The 11,011-nt window shown below is 42.6% G+C and overlaps 1 protein-coding gene across 3 annotated transcripts in view; it reads right to left on the minus strand.

Annotated features, from left to right (window-relative positions):
- Window positions 1-431, minus strand: part of pak2a (p21 protein (Cdc42/Rac)-activated kinase 2a) — a 47,576-nt gene extending 47,145 nt beyond the window's left edge. For 2 of the 3 annotated variants that reach the window (XM_058395381.1, XM_058395377.1), the window contains exon 1: window positions 284-431. The gene's annotated coding sequence lies outside the window, so the exon portion shown is untranslated. Of the gene's footprint in view, window positions 1-178 lie in introns of all 3 variants that reach the window. The other variant, XM_058395379.1, reaches the window with a different exon arrangement.
- Window positions 432-11,011: the final 10,580 nt, after the last annotated feature.

Below are 11,011 nucleotides of genomic sequence, written 5' to 3' on the forward strand. Positions count from 1 at the left end.
ACACACTCTCTCTCTTACTGAAAAGAGCTGCAGGAGAAGATCATTTACTCCAACACAGGTCTAGTTCAGTCTCAGGAGAAACGTTTTAAACTAGCGTTATTTACCTCAGAGTGTGTGTGTGTGTGTGTGTGTGTAAGAGAGAGAGTTAGCGGAGTTGAAGCGGAACTGCCGGCCCTACCTAGTTTAGACTGGAGAAAAGATGTTATCTCTCACTTTATCGTCTCCAGCGATTTATAAACTCTGTAAATTTATAAAAACACAAAAGAATATAAAGTTTAAAAACCTTCACGCGCGCTCCTGCTAAAAGTTTCCCTCAAACTCGAACAGCCACCAAAACTCTGCTGCAGACGGATTCCGTCCATCGGCTCGTCGGAGCCCCAGTGCATGATGGGAAATGAAGTCCTGTCCTCAACCAGGAAGTGTGATGACAACGAGCTGAAGAACTACAAGTCCCAGAAAGCAGGCGGAACTTCCACACAGCCTTCAAGTCGAGGAAACTCTTCTAACGGTTCAGAATGGTCGATAATTATCGCAGTTTTTCAGAAAACTTGAACAACTTTACACACAATTTACTTTTCATTAGATTTTTCATTTTGAGAAACATAAAACAACATCTCTGCACACTAAGTGAAGGATCAGGGTTCTACACCTGAGAAAGGTCGGTTTGTACGAGAACCTGGCCGCAGTGCATTGTGGGAGATATATATTAACCGGCTAATATAAACCAGTTAACTAACTAACTAACTATTACACACCTACTCCTACATCTTCACACACCTGCAACCCTGTGTTTAGGAATCTGTGTATGTGTGATGACTGAGTGTATGTGTGTGTGTGTGTGTGATTACTGAGTGTATGTGTGTGTGTGATGACTGAGTGTATGTGTGTGTGTGTGATTACTGAGTGTGTGTGTGTGATTACTGAGAGTGTGTGTGATTACTGAGCGTATGTGTGTGTGTGTGATTACTGAGTGTGTGTGTGTGTGATGACTGAGTGTGTGTGTGTGTGATGACTGAGTGTGTGTGTGTGATGACTGAGTGTATGTGTGTGTGTGTGATTACTGAGTGTGTGTGTGTGTGTGATTACTGAGTGTGTGTGTGTGTCTGTGTGATTACTGAGTGTGTGTCTGTGTGATTACTGAGTGTGTGTCTGTGTGATTACTGAGTGTGTGTGTGTGTGATGACTGAGTGTGTGTGTGTGATTACTGAGTGTATGTGTGTGTGTGTGTGATTACTGAGTGTGTGTGTGTGTGTGTGTGATTACTGAGTGTGTGTGTGTGTGTGTGATTACTGAGTGTGTGTGTGTGTGTGTGATTACTGAGTGTGTGTGTGTGTGTGTGTGATTACTGAGTGTGTGTGTGTGTGATGACTGAGTGTGTGTGTGTGTGATGACTGAGTGTGTGTGTGTGTGATGACTGAGTGTGTGTGTGTGTGATGACTGAGTGTGTGTGTGTGATGACTGAGTGTATGTGTGTGATGACTGAGTGTATGTGTGTGTGTGTGTGATGACTGAGTGTGTGTGTGTGTGTGTGTGATTACTGAGTGTGTGTGTGTGTGTGTGATTACTGAGTGTATGTGTGTGTGTGTGATTACTGAGTGTGTGTGTGTGTGTGATTACTGAGTGTATGTGTGTGTGTGTGTGATTACTGAGTGTGTGTGTGTGTGTGATTACTGAGTGTGTGTGTGTGTGTGATTACTGAGTGTATGTGTATGTGTGATTACTGAGTGTATGTGTGTGTGTGATTATTGTGTGTGTGTGTGTGATTATTGTGTGTGTGTGTGATTATTGTGTGTGTGATTACTGAGTGTGTGTGTGTGTGATTACTGAGTGTGTGTGTGTGTGTGTGATTACTGAGTGTATGTGTATGGGTGTGATTACTGAGTGTATGTGTGTGTGTGATTACTGAGTGTGTGTGTGTGTGTGTGTGATTACTGAGTGTATGTGTATGGGTGTGATTACTGAGTGTATGTGTGTGTGTGATTACTGAGTGTGTGTGTGTGTGTGTGATTACTGAGTGTATGTGTGTGTGTGTGTGATTACTGAGGGTATGTGTGTGTGTGTGTGAGATTACTGAGTGTATGTGTATGGGTGTGATTACTGAGTGTGTGTGTGTGTGATTACTGAGTGTATGTGTGATTACTGAGTGTATGTGTGTGTGTGTGTGATTACTGAGTGTATGTGTGTGTGTGTGTGATTACTGAGTGTGTGTGTGTGTGTGATTACTGAGTGTATGTGTATGTGTGATTACTGAGTGTATGTGTATGTGTGATTACTGAGTGTGTGTGTGTGATTACTGAGTGTGTGTGTGTGATTACTGAGTGTGTGTGTGTGATTACTGAGTGTGTGTGTGTGTGATTACTGAGTGTGTGTGTGTGTGATTACTGAGTGTGTGTGTGTGATTACTGAGTGTGTGTGTGTGATTACTGAGTGTGTGTGTGTGATTACTGAGTGTATGTGTGTGTGATTACTGAGTGTATGTGTGTGTGTGTGATTACTGAGTGTGTGTGTGTGATTACTGAGTGTATGTGTATGATTACTGAGTGTATGTGTGTGTGTGATTACTGAGTGTGTGTGTGTGTGTGTGATTACTGAGTGTGTGTGTGTGTGTGTGATTACTGAGTGTATGTGTGTGTGTGTGTGATTACTGAGGGTATGTGTGTGTGTGTGTGTGATTACTGAGTGTATGTGTATGGGTGTGATTACTGAGTGTGTGTGTGTGATTACTGAGTGTATGTGTGTGTGTGTGATTACTGAGAGTATGTGTGTGTGTGATTACTGAGTGTATGTGATTACTGAGTGTATGTGATTACTGAGTGTATGTGTGTGTGATTACTGAGTGTATGTGTGTGTGATTACTGAGTGTGTGTGATTACTGAGTGTATGTGATTACTGAGTGTGTGTGTGATTACTGAGTGTATGTGTGTGTGATTACTGAGTGTATGTGTGTGTGATTACTGAGTGTGTGTGTGTGATTACTGAGTGTGTGTGTGTGATTACTGAGTGTGTGTGTGTGTTTGTATGTGATTACTGAGTGTGTGTGTGTGTGATTACTGAGTGTATGTGTGTGTGATTACTGAGTGTATGTGTGTGTGATTACTGAGTGTGTGTGTGTGATTACTGAGTGTGTGTGTGTGATTACTGAGTGTGTGTGTGTGTTTGTATGTGATTACTGAGTGTGTGTGTGTGTGTGTGTGTGATTACTGAGTGTGTGTGTGTGTGATTACTGAGTGTGTGTGTGTGTGATTACTGAGTGTGTGTGTGTGTGATTACTGAGTGTGTGTGTGTGATTACTGAGTGTGTGTGTGTGATTACTGAGTGTGTGTGTGTGTGTGTGTGTGTGTATGTGATTACTAAGTGTGTGTGTGTCTGTATGTGATTACTGAGTGTCTGTGTGTGTGTGTGTGTATGTGATTACTGAGTGTCTGTGTGTGTGTGTGTGTATGTGTGTATGTGATTACTGAGTGTGTGTGTGTGTCTGTGATTACTGTGTGTGTGTGTGTGTGTGTGTGATTACTGAGTGTGTGTGTGTGTATGTGATTACTGTGTGTGTGTGTGTGTGTGTATGTGATTACTGAGTGTGTGTGTGTGTGTGTGTGTATGTGATTACTGAGTGTGTGTGTGTGTGTGATTACCGAGTGTGTGTGATTACTGAGTGTGTGTGTGTGTGTGTATGTGATTACTGAGTGTGTGTGTGTGTGATTACCGAGTGTGTGTGATTACTGAGTGTCTGTGTGTGTGTGTATGTGATTACTGAGTGTGTGTCTGTATGTGATTACTGAGTGTCTGTGTGTGTGTGTATGTGATTACTGAGTGTGTGTGTGTGTGTGTATATGTGATTACTGAGTGTCTGTGTGTGTGTGATTACTAAGTGTGTGTGTGTGTGTGATTACTGAGTGTGTGTGTGTGTGATTACTGAGTGTCTGTGTGTGTGTGTGTGTATGTGATTACTGAGTGTCTGTGTGTGTGTGTGTATGTGATTACTGAGTGTGTGTGTGTGTGTGTGTGTATATGTGATTACTGAGTGTCTGTGTGTGTGTGTGTGTGTGTGTGTGTGTGTCTGTGATTACTGAGTGTGTGTGTGTGTATGTGATTACTGTGTGTGTGTGTATGTGATTACTGAGTGTGTGTGTGTGTGTGTGTGTATGTGATTACTGAGTGTGTGTGTGTGTGTGATTACCGAGTGTGTGTGATTACTGAGTGTGTGTGTGTGTGTGTGTGTGATTACTGAGTGTGTGTGTGTGTGTGTGATTACTGAGTGTGTGTGTGTGTGTGTATGTGATTACTGAGTGTGTGTGTGTGTCTGTGATTACTGAGCGTGTGTGTGTGTGTGATTACTGAGTGTGTGTGTCTGTATGTGATTACTGAGTGTGTGTGTGTGATTACTGAGTGTGTGTGTGTGATTACTGAGTGTGTGTGTGATTACTGAGTGTGTGTGTGATTACTGAGTGTGTGTGTGTGATTACTGAGTGTGTGTGTGTGATTACTGAGTGTGTGTGTGTGTGATTACTGAGTGTGTGTGATTACTGAGTGTGTGTGTGTGATTACTGAGTGTGTGTGTGTGTGATTACTGAGTGTGTGTGATTACTGAGTGTGTGTGTGTGTGTGATTACTGAGTGTGTGTGTGTGTGATTACTGAGTGTGTGTGTGTGTATGTGATTACTGAGTGTGTGTGTGTGTGTGTGTACGTGATTACTAAGTGTCTGTGTGTGTGTATGTGATTACTGTGTGTGTGTGTGTGTCTGTATGTGATTACTGAGTGTCTGTGTGTGTGTGTGTGATTACTGAGTGTGTGTGTGTGTGTGTGTATGATTACTGAGTGTGTGTGTGTGTATGATTACTGAGTGTGTGTGTGTGTGTGTGTATGATTACTGAGTGTGTGTGTGTGTGTATGTGATTACTGAGTGTGTGTGTGTATGTGATTACTGAGTGTGTGTGTGTGTGTCTGTATGTGATTACTGAGTGTGTGTGTGTGTGTGTGTGTGTATGTGATTACTGAGTGTGTGTGTGTGTGTGTGTGTGTGTATGTGATTACTGAGTGTGTGTGTATGTGATTACTGAGTGTGTGTGTGTGATTACTGAGTGTGTGTGTGTGTATGTGATTACTAAGTGTGTGTGATTACTGAGTGTGTGTGTGTGTTTGTATGTGATTACTGAGTGTGTGTGTGTGATTGTGTGTGTGTGTGTGTGATTACTGAGTGTGTGTGTGTGTGTGATTACTGAGTGTGTGTGTGTGATTACTGAGTGTGTGTGTGTGTGTGTGATTACTGAGTGTGTGTGTGTGTGTGTGTGATTACTGAGTGTGTGTGTGTGTGATGACTGAGTGTGTGTGTGTGTTATGACTGAGTGTGTGTGTGTGTTATGACTGAGTGTGTGTGTGTCTGTGTGTGATTACTGAGTGTGTGTGTGTGTGTGTATGTGATTACTGAGTGTGTGTGTGTGTGTATGTGATTACTGAGTGTGTGTGTGTGTGTGTGTGTTTACTGAGTGTGTGTGTGTGTGTGTGTATGATTACTGAGTGTGTGTGTGTGTATGATTACTGAGTGTGTGAGTGTGTGTGTGTATGATTACTGAGTGTGTGTGTGTATGTGATTACTGAGTGTGTGTGTGTGTGTGTGTATGTGATTACTGAGTGTGTGTGTGTGTGTCTGTATGTGATTACTGAGTGTGTGTGTGTGTGTGTGTGTGTATGTGATTACTGAGTGTATGTGTATGTGTGATTACTGAGTGTGTGTGTGTGATTACTGAGTGTGTGTGTGTGTGTATGTGATTACTGAGTGTGTGTGTGTGATTACTGAGTGTGTGTGTGTGTGTGTGATGACTGAGTGTGTGTGTGTGATTACTGAGTGTGTGTGTGTGTGTGTGTGTGATTACTGAGTGTGTGTGTGTGTGTGTGATGACTGAGTGTGTGTGTGTGATTACTGAGTGTGTGTGTGTGTGTGTGATTACTGAGTGTGTGTGTGTGTGTGTGTGATTACTGAGTGTGTGTGTGTGTGATGACTGAGTGTGTGTGTGTGTTATGACTGAGTGTGTGTGTGTGTGATTACTGAGTGTGTGTGTGTGTGATTACTGAGTGTGTGTGTGTGTGTGTGTGATTACTGAGTGTATGTGTGTGTGTGTGATTACTGAGTGTATGTGTGTGTGATTACTGAGTGTGTGTGTGTGTGTGTGTGTGTGTGTGATTACTGAGTGTATGTGTATATGTGTGATTACTGAGTGTGTGTGTGTGATTACTGAGTGTCTGTGTGTGTGTGTGTGTGTGTATGTGTGTATGTGATTACTGAGTGTGTGTGTGTGTGTGTATGTGATTACTGAGTTTGTGTCTGTATGTGATTACTGAGTGTCTGTGTGTGTGTATGTGATTACTGAGTGTGTGTGTGTGTGATTACTGAGTGTGTGTGTGTGTGTGATGACTGAGTGTGTGTGTGTCTGTGTGTGTATGTGATTACTGAGTGTGTGTGTGTGTGATTATTGTGTGTGTGTGTGATTATTGTGTGTGTGTGTGATTATTGTGTGTGTGCGATCATTCTGAGTGTGTGTGTGATTATTGTGTGTGTGCGATCATTCTGAGTGTGTGTGTGTGATTATTGTGTGTGTGCGATCATTCTGAGTGTGTGTGTGTGATTATTGTGTGTGTGTGTGTGTGATTATTGTGTGTGTGTGTGTGTATGTGATTACTGAGTGTGTGTGTGTGTGTGTGTACGTGATTACTAAGTGTCTGTGTGTCTGTATGTGATTACTGAGTGTCTGTGTGTGTGTGTGTATGTGATTACTGAGTGTGTGTGTGTGTGATTACTGAGTGTGTGTGTGTGTGTGTGTGATTACTGAGTGTGTGTGTGTGTGATTACTGAGTGTGTGTGTGTGTGTGATGACTGAGTGTGTGTGTGTCTGTGTGTGTATGTGATTACTGAGCGTGTGTGTGTGTGTGATTACTGAGTGTGTGTGTGATTACTGAGTGTGTGTGTGATTACTGAGTGTGTGTGTGTGATTACTGAGTGTGTGTGTGATTACTGAGTGTGTGTGATTACTGAGTGTGTGTGTGTGATTACTGAGTGTGTGTGATTACTGAGTGTGTGTGTGTGTGTGATTACTGAGTGTGTGTGTGTGTGATTACTGAGTGTGTGTGTGTGTATGTGATTACTGAGTGTGTGTGTGTGTGTGTGTACGTGATTACTAAGTGTCTGTGTGTCTGTATGTGATTACTGAGTGTCTGTGTGTGTGTGTGTGATTACTGAGTGTGTGTGTGTGTGTGTGTATGATTACTGTGTGTGTGTGTGTGTGTGTGTGTGTGATTACTGAGTGTGTGTGTGTGTGTGTGTGATTACTGAGTGTGTGTGTGTATGTGATTACTGAGTGTGTGTGTGTGTGTGTGTATGTGATTACTGAGTGTGTGTCTGTATGTGATTACTGAGTGTGTGTGTGTGTGTGTGTATGTGATTACTGAGTGTATGTGTATGTGTGATTACTGAGTGTGTGTGTGTGATTACTGAGTGTGTGTGTGTGTGTATGTGATTACTGAGTGTGTGTGTGTGTGTGTGATGACTGAGTGTGTGTGTGTGATTACTGAGTGTGTGTGTGTGTGTGTGTGTGATTACTGAGTGTGTGTGTGTGTGTGTGATGACTGAGTGTGTGTGTGTGTGATTACTGAGTGTGTGTGTGTCTGTGTGTGTATGTGATTACTGAGTGTGTGTGTGTGTGATTACTGAGTGTGTGTGTGTGTGTGTGTGATTACTGAGTGTGTGTGTGTGTGAGTGATTACTGAGTGTGTGTGTGTGTGTGATGACTGAGTGTGTGTGTGTCTGTGTGTGTATGTGATTACTGAGTGTGTGTGTGTGTGATTACTGAGTGTGTGTGTGTGTGTGTGATTACTGAGTGTGTGTGTGTGTGTGTGTGATTACTGAGTGTGTGTGTGTGTGATTACTGAGTGTGTGTGTGTGTGTGTGTGTGTGTATGTGATTACTGAGTGTGTGTGTGTGTGTGTGTGTATGATTACTGAGTGTGTGTGTGTGTATGTGATTACTGAGTGTGTGTGTGTGTGTGTGTACGTGATTACTAAGTGTCTGTGTGTGTGTATGTGATTACTGAGTGTGTGTGTGTGTATGTGATTACTGAGTGTCTGTGTGTGTGTATGTGATTACTGAGTATGTGTGTGTGTGATTACTGAGTGTGTGTGTGTGTGTGATTACTGAGTGTGTGTGTGTGTGTGTGTGTATGTGATTACTGAGTGTCTGTGTGTGTGTGTGTGTCTGTGATTACTGAGTGTGTGTGTGTGTGTGTGATTACTGAGTGTGTGTGTGTCTGTCTGTATGTGATTACTGTGTGTGTGTGTGTGTGTGATTACTGAGTGTGTGTGTGTGATTACTGAGTGTGTGTGTGTGTGTATGTGATTACTGAGTGTGTGTGTGTGTGTGTGTGTGATTACTGAGTGTGTGTCTGTATGTGATTACTGAGTGTGTGTGTCTGTATGTGATTACTGAGTGTGTGTGTGTGTGATTACTGAGTGTGTGTGTGTGATTACTGAGTGTGTGTGTGTGTGATTACTGAGTGTGTGTGTGTGTGATTACTGAGTGTGTGTGTGTGATTACTGAGTGTGTGTGTGTGTGATTACTGAGTGTGTGTGTGTGATTACTGAGTGTGTGTGTGTGATTACTGAGTGTGTGTGTGTGTGATTACTGAGTGTGTGTGTGTGTGATTACTGAGTGTGTGTGTGTGATTACTGAGTGTGTGTGTGTGATTACTGAGTGTGTGTGTGTGTGTGATTACTGAGTGTGTGTGTGTGTGATTACTGAGTGTGTGTGTGTCTGTTATTACTGAGTGTGTGTGTGTCTGTTATTACTGAGTGTGTGTGTGTGATTACTGAGTGTGTGTGTGTGTGTGATTACTGAGTGTGTGTGTGTGTGTGATTACTGAGTGTGTGTGTGTGATTACTGAGTGTGTGTGTGTATGTTATTACTGAGTGTGTGTGTGATTACTGAGTGTCTGTGTGTGTGATTACTGAGTGTGTGTGTGTGTGTGTATGTGATTACTGAGTGTGTGTGTGTGTGATTACTGAGTGTGTGTGTGTGATTACTGAGTGTGTGTGTGTGTGATTACTGAGTGTGTGTGTGTGTGATTACTGAGTGTGTGTGTGTGTGATTACTGAGTGTGTGTGTGTGTGATTACTGAGTGTGTGTGTGTGTGATTACTGAGTGTGTGTGTGTGTGATTACTGAGTGTGTGTGTGTGATTACTGAGTGTGTGTGTGTGATTACTGAGTGTGTGTGTGTGTGATTACTGAGTGTGTGTGTGTGTGTGTGTGTGATTACTGAGTGTGTGTGTGTATGTGATTACTGAGTGTGTGTGTGTGTGTGTGTGTATGATTACTGAGTGTGTGTGTGTGTATGTGATTACTGAGTGTGTGTGTGTGTGTACGTGATTACTAAGTATCTGTGTGTGTGTATGTGATTACTGTGTCTGTGTGTGTGTATGTGATTACTGAGTATGTGTGTGTGTGTGATTACTGAGTGTGTGTGTGTGTGTGATTACTGAGTGTGTGTGTGTATGTGATTACTGAGTGTCTGTGTGTGTGTGTGTGTCTGTGATTACTGAGTGTGTGTGTGTGTGTGTGTGATTACTGAGTGTGTGTGTGTCTGTCTGTATGTGATTACTGTGTGTGTGTGTGTGTGTGATTACTGAGTGTGTGTGTGTGTGTGTGTGTGATTACTGAGTGTGTGTCTGTATGTGATTACTGAGTGTGTGTGTCTGTATGTGATTACTGAGTGTGTGTGTGTGTGATTACTGAGTGTGTGTGTGTGTGATTACTGAGTGTGTGTGTGTGATTACTGAGTGTGTGTGTGTGTGATTACTGAGTGTGTGTGTGTGTGATTACTGAGTGTGTGTGTGTGTGATTACTGAGTGTGTGTGTGTGTGATTACTGAGTGTGTGTGTGTGATTACTGAGTGTGTGTGTGTGTGATTACTGAGTGTGTGTGTGTGTGATTACTGAGTGTGTGTGTGTGTGATTACTGAGTGTGTGTGTGTGTGTGATTACTGAGTGTGTGTGTGTGATTACTGAGTGTGTGTGTGTGTGTGTGATTACTGAGTGTGTGTGTGTGATTACTGAGTGTGTGTGTGTGTGTGTGATTACTGAGTGTGTGTGTGTGTGATTACTGAGTGTGTGTGTGTCTGTTATTACTGAGTGTGTGTGTGTGATTACTGAGTGTGTGTGTGTGATTACTGAGTGTCTGTGTGTGTGATTACTGAGTGTGTGTGTGTCTGTGTGATTACTGAGTGTGTGTGTGTGTGTATGTGATTACTGAGTGTGTGTGTGTGTGATTACTGAGTGTGTGTGTGTGATTACTGAGTGTGTGTGTGTGTGATTACTGAGTGTGTGTGTGTGATTACTGAGTGTGTGTGTGATTACTGAGTGTGTGTGTGTGTGATTACTGAGTGTGTGTGTGTGTGATTACTGAGTGTGTGTGTGTGTGATTACTGAGTGTGTGTGTGTGTGTGATTACTGAGTGTGTGTGTGTGTGATTACTGAGTGTGTGTGTGTCTGTTATTACTGAGTGTGTGTGTGTGATTACTGAGTGTGTGTGTGTGATTACTGAGTGTGTGTGTGTGTGTGTGATTACTGAGTGTGTGTGTGTATGTTATTACTGAGTGTGTGTGTGATTACTGAGTGTCTGTGTGTGTGATTACTGAGTGTGTGTGTGTCTGTGTGATTACTGAGTGTGTGTGTGTGTGTGTATGTGATTACTGAGTGTGTGTGTGTGTGTGTGTATGTGATTACTGAGTGTGTATGTGTGTGTGTGTATGTGATTACTGAGTGTGTGTGTGTGTGTATGATTACTGAGTGTGTGTGTGTGTATGTGATTACTGAGTGTGTGTGTATGTGATTACTGAGTGTGTGTGTGTGTGTGTACGTGATTACTAAGTGTCTGTGTGTGTGTGTGTATGTGATTACTGAGTGTGTGTGTGTGTGTCTGTATGTGATTACTGAGTGTGTGTGTGTGTGTGATTACTGAGTGTGTGTGT

The sequence above is a fragment of the Hemibagrus wyckioides genome, linkage group LG07, assembly GCF_019097595.1.
Source record: "Hemibagrus wyckioides isolate EC202008001 linkage group LG07, SWU_Hwy_1.0, whole genome shotgun sequence".
NCBI lineage: Eukaryota > Metazoa > Chordata > Actinopteri > Siluriformes > Bagridae > Hemibagrus > Hemibagrus wyckioides.